At 38.8% G+C, this 19033-nt stretch overlaps 1 protein-coding gene across 10 annotated transcripts in view; it reads left to right on the top strand.

Annotated features, from left to right (window-relative positions):
• The window catches only part of NCOA2 (nuclear receptor coactivator 2), a 271124-nt gene that overhangs the window by 118390 nt on the left and 133701 nt on the right, over nucleotides 1–19033 (top strand). The window contains exon 1 of one of the 10 annotated variants that reach the window (XM_033843183.2): nucleotides 8537–8560. The exons of the other annotated variants lie outside the window; for them this stretch is intronic. The gene's annotated coding sequence lies outside the window, so the exon portion shown is untranslated. Of the gene's footprint in view, nucleotides 1–8536; nucleotides 8561–19033 lie in introns of those variants that run through there. 10 annotated transcript variants of the gene reach the window in all.

Below are 19033 nucleotides of genomic sequence, written 5' to 3'. Positions count from 1 at the left end.
ATGATGTAGAATAAAAGTGTAGAATGGTGGAAAGCATGCTCTAATTAGGAAGATAAAATAACAACACAGATCCATGTGTAGGGTTTCAGAAGGAAATTGGGTAGTTGAGCCGCTCAACTCTTAGGTGACTTCTGTCAGTTATAGTTTATTGCAGAAATAACTTTGCAAACCATTTTGGCCCTTTTGTCTTATTTTGTTTTTATATGATCACTGGACTAATCAGGAAAAAACAAAAACTTTACTGTTTTAATAAGGAAACCAAGGAAATGAGAACCTATAGGAATTGCCCATGATTGGGATTGAGGAATAGGCGTAAACGGAGAAACTCCCTAAGCTTTGCCTAGAAAGAATCTTAGAAATTGTTTAAGACAAGATATTTTGGCTTTAGTATATTTATACTTTATCATTTTGTTATTGATTCTATAATTATTTTACTTGTAAAATGAGACAGAAGATAGTAGGTAAAATTTAGTAGCTAATAAAGAATGAAAAATTATCAGAAATTTAAAAATACCATGTATATGTAGATGATGTCTATGTTTTTAAAAGGTCTGTGTATCAGAAGTTTAGAGAATTATTTCAAAACTTGTAGGCGTACGTACATTTAAAATTTGGCACTCAGAAAGCTTTGCTGCAGTATTTTTTAATTTGCTTCTTAAATCCCCTCAATTTGCTATTCTTTAATGTTAATCTTTTTTCCCCCCAAGAGCAAGTCCCTCATCTTAGAGGCTGGAGGATTTATTTGTCTTTCCTGAGAATTTCCTTCCCTTATCTTTTTAATTGCAGTGTTGTTATGGGTCCTGTCCCAGATTTCTTTCTTAATTTTTCTCTCTTTTCATTTAATTTAGGCATATCCATTTCACATTAGTATTGTGCCTCTTTTTATCTTGGAGGAAGCAACTGGAATTCTCTGAGTGTATTGTAAAATTCTCCTATTTAAGTTAATGGCAAACACTGAAATATGTCTGTGATAATTATGGGATCATTAATAGGAAGAGGAACAATTCTAGATTTTTTCAGAAGTCTTTTCAGTCAGTATTTTACATTATATGTAAGCTGACAAAAAGCTCTTTGCAAAGTCTAGTGTTACTTTGAGCAGAGTGAGCTTATTTTTTAGCCAAAATATTTCTGCCATACTACCAGCTACACAGCCTTTATGATTTCTCAGAGGTGTTCTTATTTAAGCATAGGAACCACCGTTCATCCATCCATCTATCCATCTATCTGTCTGTCTATCTATCTATCTAACTCAGAATTTTTGTCACAATTTTTTTTAAATTAGAGAACATGTATTCTGCTGTTTGGTCACATCTGTCCCATCCTAGTTCTCTGAAAGAATTGTCAATTAGAGTCTAGTTCTTTGTGTTGGTGTTCTAATTAATTGGGAAAGGGAAATTTGCTTTTAAGTCTATGTGAAAGCCCTTGCTAATTAGAAACATTAATTCAAAATTTCTTTCATATTTTCTTTGCTTAATGTGTTCCTCTTCAGTTGGCTCTGATTTTTGTTTGTTTGTTTTTAAAATTAGAGTAATACTACATTGATTTAACTCATTTTAATATATCAGACTCCTACATATAAAATAGTTTAAATAGTTGATTGTATGTACTGCCAAATTATTCAGTTTAAAAATAGGACTCAGAAGCGTTTTTTAAAATACTAAGTTCTCCTTATATATTGAAAATAGAATTGAAATTTACATGATTTTATATAGTATTTTTAGGTCTTACAATTCTTTTAGAAGGTAAACTGTAGCCGTATGTTATTGCTTTCTTATTTCTTTTTAAAGACTATGTTCTACCCTTTGATGCTTTCACATTACGCCTACTGAATTTATGGTGATGATTTCAATTTACTGGAAATTTCCTGTGATTAATTAAGGGTAGAGTTTGGCAAGTAAAGTTTGATAACTGTAAATGACAGAAATAAACCGAAAATGAGAGAATTTTAGAAAGTGGCGTTATTTGTACTTTTTGGAATTTTGAAGTGGTTGGTAATTGAAAATTGTCAGAACTACAGATCAACCTACTGGTTGGGTGAAAGGGCCTTTTTATTAGCCATGTATGGGCTCTTTATATGCAGGCGTTTTAATATGTTTAATTGTAGTGTAGATCTGTTTGGTCTAACTCACTGTGACAGTTCTCCAGTCCTGAATCCCAGTTGTGGGACACAGTACATCAGTGTTTCTCTTGTGAACATTAGAGGTGAAATGAGTGGGGTTAGTGAGCATCTTGAGTATAAGGAGAGTTCATTTAGTAACAACAGAATTGAGGTCCTGAGTATGAACACTTTTTCACTTTACATTCTTTGTGAACTGTTGGGTTGCAAGCCGTCCGTGTTTTTGTATAGGAGTCTTAGAGTAAGAATAATTGTTGTATTCTAAAAGTGGTGTCTTAGGGAGAATTATTTTGTGGGAAGTTTAATCCTTTTCCTAAATATATAAATAAATATTATTTACTTTATCATTAAAGACTATCCATAATAGGAATGTGAATGGATTTGGGGATAGAGCTTTTGTGCAAATTTATGATTGGGTATACCCAAATTGCTCAGAGAATTGTTCAAGGATGACATAACATAAAAGAATTTTGTGATTGGTAATGAGCAAAAAATGTACTGTAAACTTTCGACCCATTTGAAAAAACAGAAAAAAACCCAAAAAAACTGGAGTTGTGTAAAACACCTACAGATGGCAAGATTTAGCATAGAGTCAACTCTCACCCTTCATAGCACTTATGATCTGGTTACACTCTGTGCTCTGGAAACTTCAGTGTTTTAATGGGGTAAAAGTTGGATCTAAATTGCTCTTTGGGTGTTTGTATATATTAGAGAACCATCTAGTACCTTAAAAAAGTTCAGCATTTTACAAGTTTTTATTGTTGCTTTAGTCAAATGTTTCCTTGAAATAAGTTTGTTTGGCATAAAGTTATAAGTTAAAACTGTTTAGACTCAGATTACTGAGATGTTTGCCAACTGCCTTAGGCTTCTCTTATCATTTAAAAAATTAAAAGTATATTTTGGCAGCCCGTAAATAGGTACTGATTAATCTCTTTGTCCACTTCAGTAATCTCAGAAGATTTAGAAACACATTTATTGAAAGCAATGCACAGGTCAGTTTTTAAAATAGAAAGCATCAGAGATAAAGTTGTTTTTCTAGTAAAATGCATAAGTAGCTTACATATATTGTTATCCGTTGGTTTGTAATTAATGTATTTCTCTGTTAATATTTCTGATGACATTAGAAGTCTCTTTTAAAAAACTGGGAATGAAAGAGTAGTTTTCTTCACTGAAAATATTTATTTTTTCATACGTGTTTTAACAAATCTCCATAGATTGACCAATAAAAGGATTATTATTTTACATCTTCAAAGAGGATTCCTATTTAGGAAAGTAGAATGGTCTCTTTTTTTCAACCATTAAACATTCAGTTTAATGCTGTTTTCTAACATGAGATCCGTTGGTATGATTGTATCAGATAAGGAATCGAAAGTATATTATAGTTTCTGCCGATGACCTAACCAGTAACCAGGTTGTTCCTTTTCTTGTGTTCCCTCTTCACTTCCACCTCCTGACCCCCTCTTTGGGTTGATTTGTAATCTGACTCTTGTGACAGATGTTAAGAGGTGGAGCAAGGGGTTCTCTGCTTTTAGACCCACAGGTTACAAGACCGCTCTCTTAAATCTACGGTCAGAAGAAAGTTTCTTGAGCCTTTTAAAATTACTGTTATCAAAGGAAAAGCACAGGGTAATATAAACAAAAATGACAAAGAAAACTTAAGGGAGGAATAGAAGAGACATGAAGATAAGTCAGACAGACACTACTAAGGATGTTTTGGAGGAGTGGGTAGGCTTTTCGTGTTGAAGCATGTGCTTTGCTTTGACTGAATGTGGCTTAATTTCTGTAAACAGACCTCCTTCTGGGATGAATGTGTTTTAGCCATGTCTGTACCTGTAGCAGAATACTGGCGATGAAATTTTAGAGGCAATTTAAAGATGGGAGAAGAGACGTGAAAAAGCTTCAAGTTTCAGAGATACTGCATATTCTACCAAGTTTGAACACATTTTGAAATACCAAAAAAAAAAATGTTTTCACAACTCTATTTTTCAACTATTTACAACTAAATTTCTATAAGTTGGAAATCAGTTGACTCAAAATACACGTACTTCAAAACATTTCTTTCAGTAGTTATACGCCTGTGTGCAGAATCGCTACATTTTCCCAATCTCCTGTTCCAGTTTCCTAGAATCTGTCTGAACCTTCTCCTGTGGAGAGTGGAGGGCTTTCAGCTAGGAACTTTCTTGACTAGGCAGTGATTCAGGAGAGAGGATAAGTTCTGCTAGCTGAATGTGTAGAAGCCGTGTTGGCAAACACATGGGTTCTGGGCTAGTGTGCAAGCACATGGGGTCAGAAGCAGACTGTCTTTGGTCGTTCTGGGTTGCTGTGGCGTTTCTGCGCATCTCAGCGTGGCCAGAGCCTGCCCACTGCGCCGTGGCTCACCCTTTGTCTAAAGCTTAGCAGAACAGAGCGCTGACATGATCCTGGTTTTAGTTCTTGATGTTGAAAGCACTAGCATGTAAGCTCTGGAAAGCATTTAATCACTGTAGTTTCTACACAGACAAGTCCAGTGAGAGCAGCTTTTACTAATTTACAACGTAAGAAGTTGAGTATTTGTTCTCCTAAAAATCTTACTTTATTAAAACATTTAACTTAAAAACGGGAAAGACCTTCCCAGTTTTCCCATTAGAGAACACAAAAGAAAGCACATAATGACTGCTTATTGCATAAGCATAGCAGTTTACATTTACAACCAGGGTACCGATTACAGGTACGTTTAGTCAGTTGAAACGTAAAAAATTAGTGTTAATAAGCTTAGTCTCCTTGGCAGTACTCTGGTGCTTACTTTGCCCCATTTCTTTGAGTGTATTATTTTCTATTAACTAAAGAGAAAGACACCACACACCTGTCATTTACTGTACTGCATCTTGTTTATAATTAAGACCAGGAGTGAATGTTTATTTGAAAGCTGGCAAAGAGAGGGTTCCTCCTTGCTTTAAGGAAATGTCTAAAGAATTAAAAAAGCATATGCCTGTGTTGCTTTTTTTAATGGGCCAGGATATATTTTTCAACATACTTCTTCCCTTTTGCTGCATATTACAAATAAACAGAATATTAACAAAATTAGCATTCTGGAGTGCATTCATAGATTTTTAGTTGCTAATTTAATCTGCTTTGAAAACTCCTGCAAAGCAGGTACTCTATTTTAAATAAATATGGGGTAGGTAATCCATCATTGTTGTCTTTATCTTTAAGCTAATTGCTCTTAGGTATGTGTTCAAAATAAATGAATTCAAGCATGATTTCGTACAGCGTTCTTTTTTGTTAACCATGCAAGCATATTTATTTGAACTGACAGTATTGTCGTCTGCTGGTTAGGCAGATTTCAAAGTAAGTTTTCTTGTGCACCACAGAAGCGAAAGTTTCTTCAGCGAGAGCAACTACAAATATTTAATTTTTATTTTTAGTTGTTGTTGTAAAAAGAGGTAGGGGTGCCAAGCTGGCAGGAAAGACTAAAGTAGAATTTTTATTGTAATTTTTTAGTTTTAAAGAAAATTTACATAGCAAGGAAGCGCAGGCTGTCTGGGGCAGCACTGAACATAATTCCAGGTATTAGGATATGATTTCCATCAGTAAGAATCATCTGTCAAATAGGACAGATGATTTGCATGTAGGTGATGGAACTGTGATCATCTTTATTTCTGAGCATCTTTGTTTTAGAGCTGGAAGAGACCCTAGGAATCATGTAATTCCTTCAAAGTTAAGGCCTGTAGTTAGTAAACAATTTTCTGGCTGTTGCATGGTTACTTATGGGCTGTGCTGGGACCTGAATCCCGGTTCTCACCTTCACAGCTCAGTGGCTCATGTTATCAAACCATGATGCTTCCCTGATTGTTTCTGTAAATGAGACATTTTCACTGGCTGCTGTTAGTCAGTCAGAGGTGGTATATGTTGAATGTGGTGGAATTAGTGATCGGGGTTTCCGTGAATATGCGTTGTATGTAACACATGCCTTATGTATAACCTGAGGCGCCCTAAGCTATTTGATTGAGAATTTAAGTTTCAGCCTAGGCATATCTATGAATTTTTTTTATTGAGGATGAATTTAGGTTGACAGAATGTAAATACATGTATTTTGTATATTGGTTGCAGTTATTACAAGAAAAGCCTGCCTATGTTTGCTTTGAAATATATGAACTCAACTTGGAATATTATGGTACTATTAAATAATATTTTCAAAGGCTGAAATAATAAAGAAAAATACTTTTGCGATGCTGTTAGGTGACAATGGTAGGATTCATTTTTATACAACTTTTTTAAAACTATGTTTTGTTAAAAATTGTTAATCTTTGTTAAATAGTATCTTCAGATAGTAGAAATATGAGTGTTTCCCTTCTTTCTTTACTTTTCCCTCCTTTTCACATTTTTTCCCTAGGGAACATTTTTTCTTATAAAAACAATGAACCTGTTGGGAATGAAATTATAAGTAAATTTATTTATAAATGTATCCTTATAGATAAACTGAGTAGATAGCTGATAATATCATACCTATAATTTTTTAAGCTTAAAAGGACCTCCTCGCCAGAAAGATACTTGCTCAACCTTACTGTTAAAGCATTAAAACGATACTTATTCCTCCAGTAACTGGTGTTACCACCTATTGAAAAGTACAGAACTTGTACAGCATTCGTATCAGGTGCTGTTCTGTACTTGTGCTGACTCATTTCACACTACAGCCCTTAGGAGGTAGGTAGTGGTGCTGGTGGCGTTGGTGCTGGTGGTACTCTTCCACGGGAGAGGAACCTGAGGCACGGAGGTGTGAAATAATTTTTCTGAAGCAACACGTCTAGCGCAGCCAGTGTTTAAACTAGTCTGGCACTGGAGCCCATAATCTTAGATATTATGTGGTGGTTACTTAGGTGTTGCATTGTGGTATAGAAACGTGACCCAGGAAGAAAAGATTTAGAAAGAAGTAGTCAAACTATGCCTAATGTAAGATTTTTGCTTACAAACTGAATGCACAGATTTCTGTTTGCTGCCATATCATATAAAAATTGCTATATTGAGTATCAGTAAATTTAGAGGATATATTATAGACTAGATGGTCTACTGGAAATTAGCTTGCAGGTGTGGGTCTCATTGAGCTGAGACCGGTAACTGAAATAGCGGGGCAGTGGGTCTGTGGCACTGCCAAAGGGGAAGATGGGCCTTAAATATTAAGACAGGACAGAGGGCAAATGGTGGTTCCAAGAATGGGCTCCAAATGAAGATCACAAGGGCAGACTCCAAATTGTAGAAATTGATTTCAAGACCAGCTGCTTCTCATATGGGCAGCTCTAGCAAGCAGGAGAGCAAGGATTTATAACAGAGGTTAATAATTCTTCTGAGGAACCAGGTAGACTCTCTTCTTACATAGTAAACAACATAGGTCTTTTCCTAATTTACTTATTCCTCATAACAGTTGTGAAAGTCTCCTCAGATAGGTATGAATACTTTCATTTTATGGAGATTAATGAGAGAGAGAGTATTATGGCCAGAGGTAGTAAGTAGTGGAGCCTAAGTTCAAACAAGACCTTCTGACTCCAAGTCCATTGTTCTTGTTGTCTAGATATGTACTTCACAAGAAAATGTTGCCATTATTCAAAGCTCCAAGGATAAGTGTTAATTATTTTGGGTCAAAAAATTAGGTGATATAACCTTATCATTTCAAAATTCATTTAACCAGAGATAATTTATTGAACTCTGACCACTACAAAGTTAGTTGCTCAGTGGGAGAAAAATGAATCCCTTACCTTTAAGAAGCTTGTAGCATAGTTGAGGTTGACATATAAACATTAACAAAAAGACCGAGATTTTTTTATTATTATTATTTATTTATTTAGCTAGCTATGCTGAGTCTTCGTTGCAGCATGCAGGATCTTTTAGTTGCAGCATGCGAACCCGTGGTTGTGGCATGTGGGAACTAGTTCCCTGACCAGGGATCGAACCTCGGCCCCTGGCATTGGGAGTGCGGAGTGTTAGCCCTTGGACCACCAGTTTTTAATTCACGTGTAGTATACATAGGCATTCCACGAGTGCCCCCAGAGCTAAGTCTCCTGCCACATGCCTACATCCAGTAAGTATTTGAATGAACAAATGAGTCCAAATTAGGGCACATTGGTTAGGGAGGGGTTTATGGGGGAGATAAAACACGCTGCAAAGCCTTGAAAGACAACTAAGATTTGGATACCTGAAGAGAGGTGGTGAAGGTGTAGCATTCTCGGCAAGAGATACAGCTTGAACAAAGAGCAGGAGAGGGGAGTGAGCAAAGCCAGAGAAGCCTTTGTGTAGAGGAGGAATAGAGGACACACGTTGAGCCAACTCGGAGGCCTTTAAACGCTGGGTTAAAAGCCTTTTCCTTTCATTCTCCAGGCAGTGGCTGCCATCAGAGATTTACATCTCGGGATATGATGAGTGAGATTACCAAAGTGACATTTTATGGTGATTGATTTGCTCTTGGTGCACAGGGTGAGTTTGGGGGTGAAATGGAGAGGAGGAGGCCAGAGGCCAGGAGAAGAGTGGGAGACGAAGGCTTGGTCTAGAGCAGTGGGCGCTGCGTCCCAACTGGACCGAGGGTCCTGGCATCAAAAAGGCAGTCAGTAGATTGAAAGAGAGAAGTTCAATGCAAAAAAAATAGAGTTACAAATAGAATGATCGTCTTAAAGTTAAAGAGAACCAGTGTCTTGTAGTGTTTCCTGATCGAGAACTACCAAGATAAAATCTTATTTGGATTTTAAATGCTTATTCTTCTTTACCAATTAAAAAAAACACTTTTTTGACCCCTTTTCTTTGGATTATTTATAGCATTCTCTTTCTTTTCTCAAAGATAACTGCTTTCTAGGTTGTTGTTTATTGTACCCATGCTTTTTATTTTTGCTTTTTTACTTTTACTCTTTGTGTTTTTAATTGTTTATAATATTTGGTATCATTTTGTAGTAAAACTTGATTAAATATCTCACACTGCCCATTTTGTTTTGCAACTTGCTTTCTTCTTGTAACTTTGTTTTGAGATAATGTCCATGTATTTGCAAGTCAGTCCAGTGTACAGCATTCCATTATATGAACATGTCACAATTTGTCCATTTTCCTCTTGACGAACAGTTAGGTTGTTTCCAATTTTTTGCACTTGTAAGCATTCCAGCAGCAAACGTTTTTGTGAATGCCAACTTGTGTACATGTGAGAATTTCTCTGGGGTATTACCTAGGAGAGTAATTGCTGGGTTGTAAAATATGCGATTTAAGATTTAATTTTTGACAGTGTTAAGGGTGTGGAATGGTATTTCATTTTACTTTTAATAGACATTCTCTGATTACTATTGAGACTACACATTGGCCATTTTGTTTCTTCTGAACTGCCTGTTAATACATTTTGCCCATTTTTCTATTGGGCTATGTTTTTTATATATATATATACATATATATATATGTATATATATATATATATATATATTTTTTTTTTTTTTTTTTTTTTTTTTTTGCCGTGCTGTGCGGCTTGTGGGATCTTAGTTCCCCGACCAGGGAGCGAACCCGGGACCCCTACAGTGGAAGTGCAGTCTTAACCACTGGACCGCCAGGGAATTCCCTTTTATATTGATTTAGAGTTATTGATATAATTGAGATACTTCAGGTGGGCATTTTTAACTTTTGGTTAACTCTGTTCCTTTGGTAGTCTGATAAGACTGTATATCAACTATGATTCTAGGCAACATTATATTCAGTAAAAATGACCCCTGATTGGTTAACTGCATCTTGAATAGGAGGATAAATGAAATACAAATACCTGATGCGGGAGCCCTAGCTTTGAGATTCCCTGGGTGCAGTGAATCTTATAAACAAGCATTTCCCCCACAGGGACTTTGGAAGCTTTGCCTATGAACTTGTTAAAAGAGATACTGGCTTCTCTGGAGCAGGAAACATCTAAAGGGGCAGCTCCTGCACCCATCCAGGGTGGAACTGATCCTTGGTCTGGTGGAAGTACTTCCATGGCGGAGTAGAGCCTAATGCTCCCTGGCTGGCAAGCCCTGTTCTGGCCTGTATCCTTCTCAGGAGACTGATGCCAGGTGTTGCCTATGGTCGTTTTGAGTGTGAATATTTAGTTGAACCTAAGAATACCCTTTAGTGAGTGTCGCAGCTATATTGGCACTTAAAATTATCTGAAAGAAAGTTAAAGAATTAGCTTCTGATAAATATACCTCCATGAAATATTTTTAGTTTTCTCATAATGAATTTTAAAATATAATTTGTGCATCTTGATTATGCAATCCTGACCCTAAGTAATGGGCTCTGTTAAGGGAAGAGAGAGGTATCATCATTTGTGTCTGTGTGGTTCTGCTGCGTGAGTTTAAGTTGGTCAGAATGGAGAGGGGTCAGCATCAGTCGTTTTCCTGCCAGGTTCTGCTCATTTTCAGTTGTTTTTTGATTTTCACTAGTAATCGACCTAAACCATTGGGACTCAGCTGATGGCTTGCAGGCCCCTGTTGGAATACATACTTCTTAGGCATGTGCTTAGATTTCTCCAGGTTTTTATTTATTTTTTTGTTCGTTTGTTTTGTTTTGTTTTGTTTTTTGTGGTACGTGGGCCTCTCACTGCTGTGGCCTCTCCCGTTGCGGAGCACAGGCTCCGGACGCGCAGGCTCAGCGGCCATGGCTCACGGGCCCAGCCGCTTCGCGGCATGTGGTATCTTCCCGGACCGGGGCACGAACCCGTGTCCCCTGCGTCGGCAGGCGGACTCTCAACCACTGCGCCACCAGGGAAGCCCTCTCCAGATTTTTAGCTCAGCCCATCAGTGTGGTTTTTCTTTTTGAAGGAAACGTATTAAATCATGTGATTTAATAGGAAAATAGTATTTGGTAGGTGAGAAACATTTTATATATATTTTAGGAACGTATTTATCTTGAGCCAGAGGGATGTATACTTTGCCTTATTCCATTTAAAAATGTAAACAAATATATTTTGGTTCAGTTGGTAGAGTTGTTCAGTTTGACTTCTGGGTAGATACGTGTATGTGTATTTGTATTATTTTTAATAAACTATTAAAATTTTTCAGACCTTTAGCTAATCCTTGGTAGACTCCTGTGTGGTCGACTGCCCTAATTTAGAAATAAGAATTTGACTGACCCTTGATTTTTAGAACAAAAGGAAAATGCTAAAATTAGTGGTAGAAACTATAGGCTTACCTTAACTAGTGATTTAAAAAATAAGAGGCATAGGGCTTCCCTGGTGGCGCAGTGGTTGAGAGTCCGCCTGCCGATGCAGGGGACACGGGTTCGTGCCCCGGTCCGGGAGGATCCCACATGCCGCGGAGCGGCTGGGCCCGTGAGCCATGGCCGCTGAGCCTGCGCGTCCGGAGCCTGTGCTCCGCAACGGGAGAGGCCACAACAGTGAGAGGCCCGCGTACCACAAAAAAAATAAATAAATAAAATAAGAGGCATAAATATGGCTTTTTCTTTTTTCTAAAAATGGTGGTACTGTATATATAAAAACGATGGTTCTAAAAATGATGGTACCGCAGAATGCATGCCCTCCTTGCTCACTACTCCACTTCCTTAAAGATAAAAAAGAAATACCGTCTCTTTTGGATCAAAGCAGAAATTAAGGCAGCCTTCTTAGGCGTTCTCTTCCCATATTGGCTGCCAACTGCCTTAGCTAGATTGTGCTTTTACCCACTGGCTTCTTGTCCTCTTTCTCTCCCCAGGCTGGTATAAGCCTATTAAAGTTGCGTATTCAGTGCGTTGAGAGACCATGGTTTGTTAGGCAGGATGTATCCCTCCCACAGCATCCCAGCCATGCCCCTGTCTGGGCTGTTATTCAAGGAGCTGCAAAAAGAGTGACCCTGGTTTCTTTGTTCCACGTCAGGAACCAAGTGTCACTACTTTGCCTCTCTCTTCTTCTTTATGTAGAAGTACTTAAACATGTATAGATTTGAGCAATTCATAGGAGTACTCCCGTATTACAAGAGGATTGGGCGTGTTAATTATCCTGTGTATGTGATTGATCATTAAATTTACATGAAAGTTAATACAGTGTACACTACTATACGGTTAAAGAACCATATGTTAATACATATATGTTAATACAATGTATATTATTGTAGTAGGTAAAGAACCAAGTCAGATTCTGGGTGTGAATCCAAGCTTTGACACTTAATGTAAAGTGGGGATAAGATAAATGTCTGCTTCTTAGGGTTGTTATTAAATGAGATAATGGGTGTAAAGGGCTTAGCACTTACTAAGCACTCAGTAAACATTAACTGTGCTTAAAATCACTTTAATTTGAAGCTTTGATATTTAGGTGCTTGCTAATTTCTTTTGCTGTAATTATTTCATAATACCTGCTGTATGTACTGAAGTATTTCTTAATTGAACTTTACATGTTTTACTAAACTAAGACTCAAATTTCACTGCAGTGTTTTGCCATCATATTCACTATTTGCCATATCCTAAGCTTTTCCCTCCAAATGAGAACATTTCACATGATTTTGTCATTCCTTCATCTTTTCTGTTAAAGCATGTTGTCATGTTAGCAAAATGTAATATGCTGTTTTATCTTTATGATGACCTATCATGTGAACCCAGATAATGTGGCTTTTCCCAGACAAATGTCCATTCACTAGTTCATGTTTCAATAGTAACAGTGATTCTTTTCATTTTTGTTAAGCTCTTTGTAAATATTTTTAGTTGTTAATCATTTTTTAGCCAGGAACTTCTAAGGAATAGTTTTTTCTATCAAAATAAGTGGTATTGGCTATGTTTTTATGGAAAACAAATTGACAGCCTTTGGTATCTTGAAAGTGGGAGGTGCATGTTAGTGTACTTCTCATTCATTTTCTTGGTTGACTGTATAATAGTGCTTGGGAAACTTAACACTAGAAGTTGAACATTTAAGCTATTGATTTTTTTCTTCATTATTTTGTTTAAAGAAAATGATTAGGTATGGTGCCTAGCTCAGCACCAAGGATAGATAGGCCCTTAATCCTCATTAAACTCTTACCCCTTTGGAGGTGTTAGGGTCAAGAAATATTTTTGAAATATTAAGATTTATTTCCACTCTCTGAGCATGTATTCACACGTTTATAATATCTAAGCTACTGGAGAATTGACTTTATTTGCTTTTGTTTTAGATAGCTTTTTAAAGGAGGGCTATGGTTCTAACTCTGTTTCTCAGTAGAGGTGTTGAATACAAAGGAATGACTTAGAGTAGATGTCTTCTGTCAGATTTTCTTCATACTTTATATTTGGCTTATCCCTCTGACTAATAGGTCTTGTGTTTAACTCCCGAATCAGGGACCCAGTGCAGTGAATCTGTCCTTTATTCAGGCGTTTTAATTTCTCATTTACATATGGCATAGTTTGTACCAGTCATAAAACTTTAACATGGCGGATCTCCACTCAATAACAAAATACCGAAGTATGTAATAAAAGTTAGTACAAGGATTGAGGGTTTTACTGAGTTTGTCTTATTCTTATTTTTTTTTTAAGTTTTTTTGTTTGTTTGTTTTTTTAATGAAGATGTTGGGGGTAGGAGTTTATTAATTTATTTATTTATTTTTGCTGTGTTCATTTCTGTGCGAGGGCTTACTCTAGTTGTGGCAAGCGGGGGCGGCTCTTCATCGCTGTACGCGGGCCTCTCACTGTCACGGCCTTTCTTCTTGCGGAGCACAGGCTTCAGACACGCAGGCTCAGTAGTTGTGGCTCACGGACCTAGTTGCTCCGCGGCATGTGGGATCTTCCCAGACCAGGGCTCGAACCCGTGTCCCCTGCATTGGCAGGCAGATTCTCAACCACCGTACCACCAGGGAAGCCCTTATTCTTATTTATTTGTTGCTTTGATATATTCTTTAGACTTTGAAGATTGGGCATAGTCTGAGACTCTTCATTCTAATCCTAGCTTTGTATTTTTAATTTATTAATTTATTTTTGGCTTGTTGGGTCTTCGTTTCTGTGCGAGGACTTTCTCTAGTTATGGCAAGCGGGGGCCACTCTTCATCACGGTGCGCGGGCCTCTCACTGTCGCGGCCTCTCTCGTTGTGGAGCACAAGCTCCAGACGTGCAGGCTCAGCTCAGTAGTTGTGGCTCATGGGCCTAGTTGCTCCGCGGCATGTGGGATCTTCCCAGACCAGGGCTCGAACCCGTGTCCCCTGCATTGGCAGGCGGACTCTCAACCACTGCGCCACCAGGGAAGCCCCTGGCTTTGTATTTAAATCACAGTAAACTGTTATGCACCCAATTACTATGTAATACTTATTTCTTTGTCTAAAATTTTACAAATAATAGTAATTTTTCTCATATGTGTTTTAGTAATAGTTAATTTTTTGCTCTAAACCCCTTAATTGTCTCTGGAGTAAAACGTTTTTGAAATACTGCAGAATTGTTATGGGTGCCATCAAATGTAACAATTTAAGCTTATATTATTTACCGAGGCATCATAATAACTGCCACAGAGAACACAAAGATGAGCAACACACAGACTCTGACATCAAAGAGCTTAACATCAGAGTGCTGGGCCACCTTCTTAGGGTATACTTAGGGTAAAATAAGTACATAGCTAACAATAACCGTGATATACAAAGAACATAGTAGTTTTTTACATTTGTGTCCCCAGTTTCTGATACATTGCCTGGCACATATCAAATGATCGATACGTATTTATAAATTGACTGTAAGGTGCTATTAGAGTTCAGTTGGTGGTTTGGGGGGATTGGGATAGGGAAAGGTCTCTTGTATGAACAGCTGAGGGGAGACTTCAGAAGGACGTGGCTATTGAGGTGATGAACCTTGGAGGATAGTAAGGTTTAGAGAGGCAGAGAATGGCAGGGGGACACCTCACTCTCAACAGAAAGGGACGGACTACACGAGTGATGTGTCAAATCTAAGAACACTGGACACTCTAGTTTGGCCAGAACTGAGCCCACAGAGCTAGAGGAATATTTGCTTGGAAAACCTAGAAAACTACATAGATTGCACAGGCCTCTGAATGCCAGATCCCTATTTGATTTCACAGGGAATAAGAATAAGAGAACTGACATTTTTTAAGTCCCTACTGCATGTTAAGAACTGTGATAGGTGGTTGTTAATACTCATCACGCTTAATCCTCAGTGATTTGAGGATTTTACTGTATGGTGATTTCTATGCCCAAGTTCAACGTGAAGGGACCATGGCACTGAAATTTGATACTGATCCTAGGATAAGTAGGGAAAGGGGGAACCTTGACACGTTGGAGACGTTCCTGGGGAAGCCTACTTTAGAGATGAGGAAATTCTAGCCGTTGCAGAGGAATAGAAAGGAGATGTGATCAAGAGAAACTGTAAAAGTATTATCTAAAGATCTTGGAAATTGATTGGGTTTGAAGATTGAGAGAGAGGGAGGAGTTACAGAAAACTCACTGGGTGACAGAAAATGAGAAGCAGCAGATAGAGGAGGAGGCATGTCCTCAGAGAGGTTAGGGGTTCAGTTTCGGACACATCCAGGAAAGAGGTCTGTAAGGGGCTGGAAGTTGGGCACTGTAGCTGAGGTGATGTCATGAGGCTGAAGTGTGCATCACGTCCCCGTTTTACAGATGTGATCACAGGACCTGCATCAGCAGATGCGATCTGCAAGGAGTGGCTTTATAGTCAGAAGGAAAACCAAGGGTGTTGTTCAAGTGATAGCCATAGGGTTTTGGGGTGTGTTTGTTTGTTTAGCTTGGTGGCAGGGAGAAGTAGACTCAACACAGGTCAGGGAGGTGAGGTAGGAAGAGAAGCATGATCGCGCAGTGTCATTGAAGCCAAGTATTGATAAAGGTGTTCTGACAGAAGCCGAATTGTACCAGCCTTGAAGGAAATGGTGAGAAAATAGATTTATCCGTGGCTCTCAGGAGGGCCAGGGACCCTGTGGCCTGTTTGGGAAGGTGAGGAGGCCAGTGTTGGCTGTCCCAGTGATGGAGGCCGGCTACTTGTCTAAAGGTCTAGCAGAGAGCAGCAGCGTCCTCGGCTGCCCTAGCTGAAATGTCCCCAGTTTCCCTTCTTTGCTCCCCCCCCCATTTCTTTTTTTACTCCTTAGCACATCACTAGCTTGCATATTGTATCTTTTACTCATTTATCTGTTTATTGTCCCTCTCTAGATTGTTAAAGGCCAGGAGGGCAAAGATTTTTATCTGGTTGGTTGCTATATCCACAGTGCCTACAGATAGTAAGGACCTCGATGAATAGTTGAGGAATAGATGAATGGAAGTTATAGTGATTTGCGTAGCAGCCCTTTTTCCTTTTTTATACTGCAAACTTATTGAACGGAGCTGAATCATCTTTGTACCCCTCATAATGCCTTGCATATCATAGCTTATGCATAAAGTTTTATTTACAGCAGCATCAAAGGGGAAAAACTGGGGATGTGGGACTCGACTGGTCTGAGGTTAAAATTTTGTTCTTACTGATCTGACTCTGATGAGGTTACCGAACCTCTCTCTAAGCCTCATTTTCCTTAGCTGTAAAATAGGGATGAATTAATACCTACGTTACAGGGCTGTAGAGAGGATTAAAGAGAGACTACATGGCAGATTGGCTGGCATGTAGTTTGTACCTAATAAATAACTGGTGTTTACAATTTTTCTATTGTGTAACCTTGAATAAGTTATTTAACTTCACTGAGCCTCAGTTTTTTCTCTAAAAGGGGAAGATTAAGCCAGTGTCATATGGTATTTGGAGGAACCAGTGGGACACCACATGCAGAACACCTAGCTGGCATAATGCCTGCACACTTGGGGATCATTAAGCATAAGTACCCTCTTTTTGTGTAGAGTGTAACGGGTACAGGCACAGACTCTGGAACCGGACTGCATGAATTCAAACCCTGCTCCTTTTACTTACCAGCTTTACTTGACCTCTCTGTGCCTTAGTAAACTGGGAGACATGATAGTACCAGCCGGATAATATTGCTGGGAGGAAAAGAGATAAGAATATCAATAAACAGCTTTACCAATATCTGACACATGGTAAGCGCTAAATGTGTTTCTTTTTTTAAAATGTGTCTTTATTGCTTTTTTTCCCCCTTTAGTCTGTTAAATAGTTTTGACCTGATGTAATCTAAGATGCCTCGCTTATAAAGAATGGGGCTTCTTTATGAAATTGGCCATGTTTAAGGGGGAAGTATAATAAAACATCAAAAATAATAAAACTACCCTCTCTTATGGAATGGCCTGACTGGATAACATAGCCGTGGTCTTGACACCTCCGTGTACAACCATGAAACAGCTGCACTTCAGTTCCCATTGCTTGTCCAGATCCACTCAGTAGCCATGACAGGCTGGTTTAGGTCTATCTCTGAAAACCTTTTTTGTCAGTTTGCCTCCATTTCTCTGCACCCTGCCTTCTGCCAGCTGCTTTCTAGGAACGGGTGGGGATGTGGTCTGAGTAAAACCCAGGAGGGAGCAGCAGGATCAGAGAGACGGGGTGAGTGGCTGGCCAATCCAGAAACCTTCCTCTGCTGCTGGGGAAGGTTTTCTTTACCAGCAAATCACTTTTCTAACAAAACTCCAAGAGCATATCCCTAGTCGTGCCCCTTGATTCTTCGATCCTATCAAGGATAAAAGCTCTGTCTTCAAAGAACTACCGTTTAGGATATCACCGAGGGCTTGCCTGGATCTTTATTCATGTCTAAAACAAGCTTCCGGAAGGAGAGGTGGCTACTTCAAAGCAACAGATTCAGTTTCCACTCACGTAGCAACTGGTGTTGCAAAATCTGTCCTGTGGTGGTGGCATCCTCCGTGCATTAGCAGAGGTTCTTCTGGATCGTCTCTGTGTGTGATTCACGGCCACCCCAAATCTCTCTTCTGCTCTCGCCCCGGTGCTGGGGAGGCAAGCAAGCCTTCACCTCTGGTGCCGATCCCATTGATTATAGCAACTGCCTGGGGTGCTGGGTCGGAAGAAGGGAGAGGCCACACTCAGGCTCACAAGCGATTCATGAGCAGCGTCTGCTGTGCCGGGGGAGAAGGGGCAATCACAGCGCGTGTGTTGTGCATTTGCCAGGCCTCACGGATTCCATGACAGGGTCCAGCCTTGAGAGACCTAGTCTCATTTCGTGTCTCAGTATTTTTGCCTTTGAATTAGTGTACATCAGTTACTCTGTTCCACAGTAAAATAGAAATAAATTAGAAATCAGCTATTAGCTTGGATTATATAGAGTTACCTATGTGTGCTTTTCATGGCTTGCTTAAGGAAGATTTTAGATATCTAAGCTATTCTTACTTCTCTCACTTCTGAGCTAATAAGTAAATTGTTCTCTAACCTTTTTGTTGAGCTTCTCTTCCTTAGTTGACACGTGGTTTTATCTTCTGTTTTGTAAGTTTGGCAGAAAATACTCCTAAATTTGGGGGTAATTTTACTTAATGGACTACTAGTAAACTAACACGAGTCTCTCGAAACCGTGGGCACACAGCAGGTGGCTCCATTAGCGTGGAGGTTATGATCAGTATAGAAGAGACCAGATGTCTCCTTCCCAAAGGAACGGTCATGTGTTTGTTGTGCTTTGGCTTCCCTTCTTAGAGGCTAGAGATAATTTTCAGTCTAACCACTGAGTTCTAAATGTATTACTTCATATGAATTGAAGTAAATTTTAACTATCCTGGCAGCTGACAAAGAACACTCTTTCATTGAGGCAGTAGTGACAGTGTAGAAAACATAAGCAAAGCTCTGAATGTGAGGACATTTTTGACATAGCCTAACTGAGGTATGACTGTATCGAGTTTTAAGAAAACTGTGGTAAAATATCCATAATAAAATTATCATTTTAACCATGTTTAAGTGTCCAGGTCTGTGCCATTAAGTACATTCACACTGCTGTACACCCATCACCAGTATCCAGCTCCAGAACTTTTTCATCTTCCACAGTTGAAAGTCTGTACCTACTAAACACTAACTGCACATTCCTCCTCCCTGCCATTCCCTGGCAGCCACCGTTGTACTTTCTGC

Source organism: Tursiops truncatus, chromosome 17 (assembly GCF_011762595.2).
Source record: "Tursiops truncatus isolate mTurTru1 chromosome 17, mTurTru1.mat.Y, whole genome shotgun sequence".
Lineage (NCBI taxonomy): Eukaryota > Metazoa > Chordata > Mammalia > Artiodactyla > Delphinidae > Tursiops > Tursiops truncatus.
The sequence above is the reverse complement of the archived record's forward strand: the minus strand, read 5'-3'. Positions and strand labels throughout refer to the sequence as shown.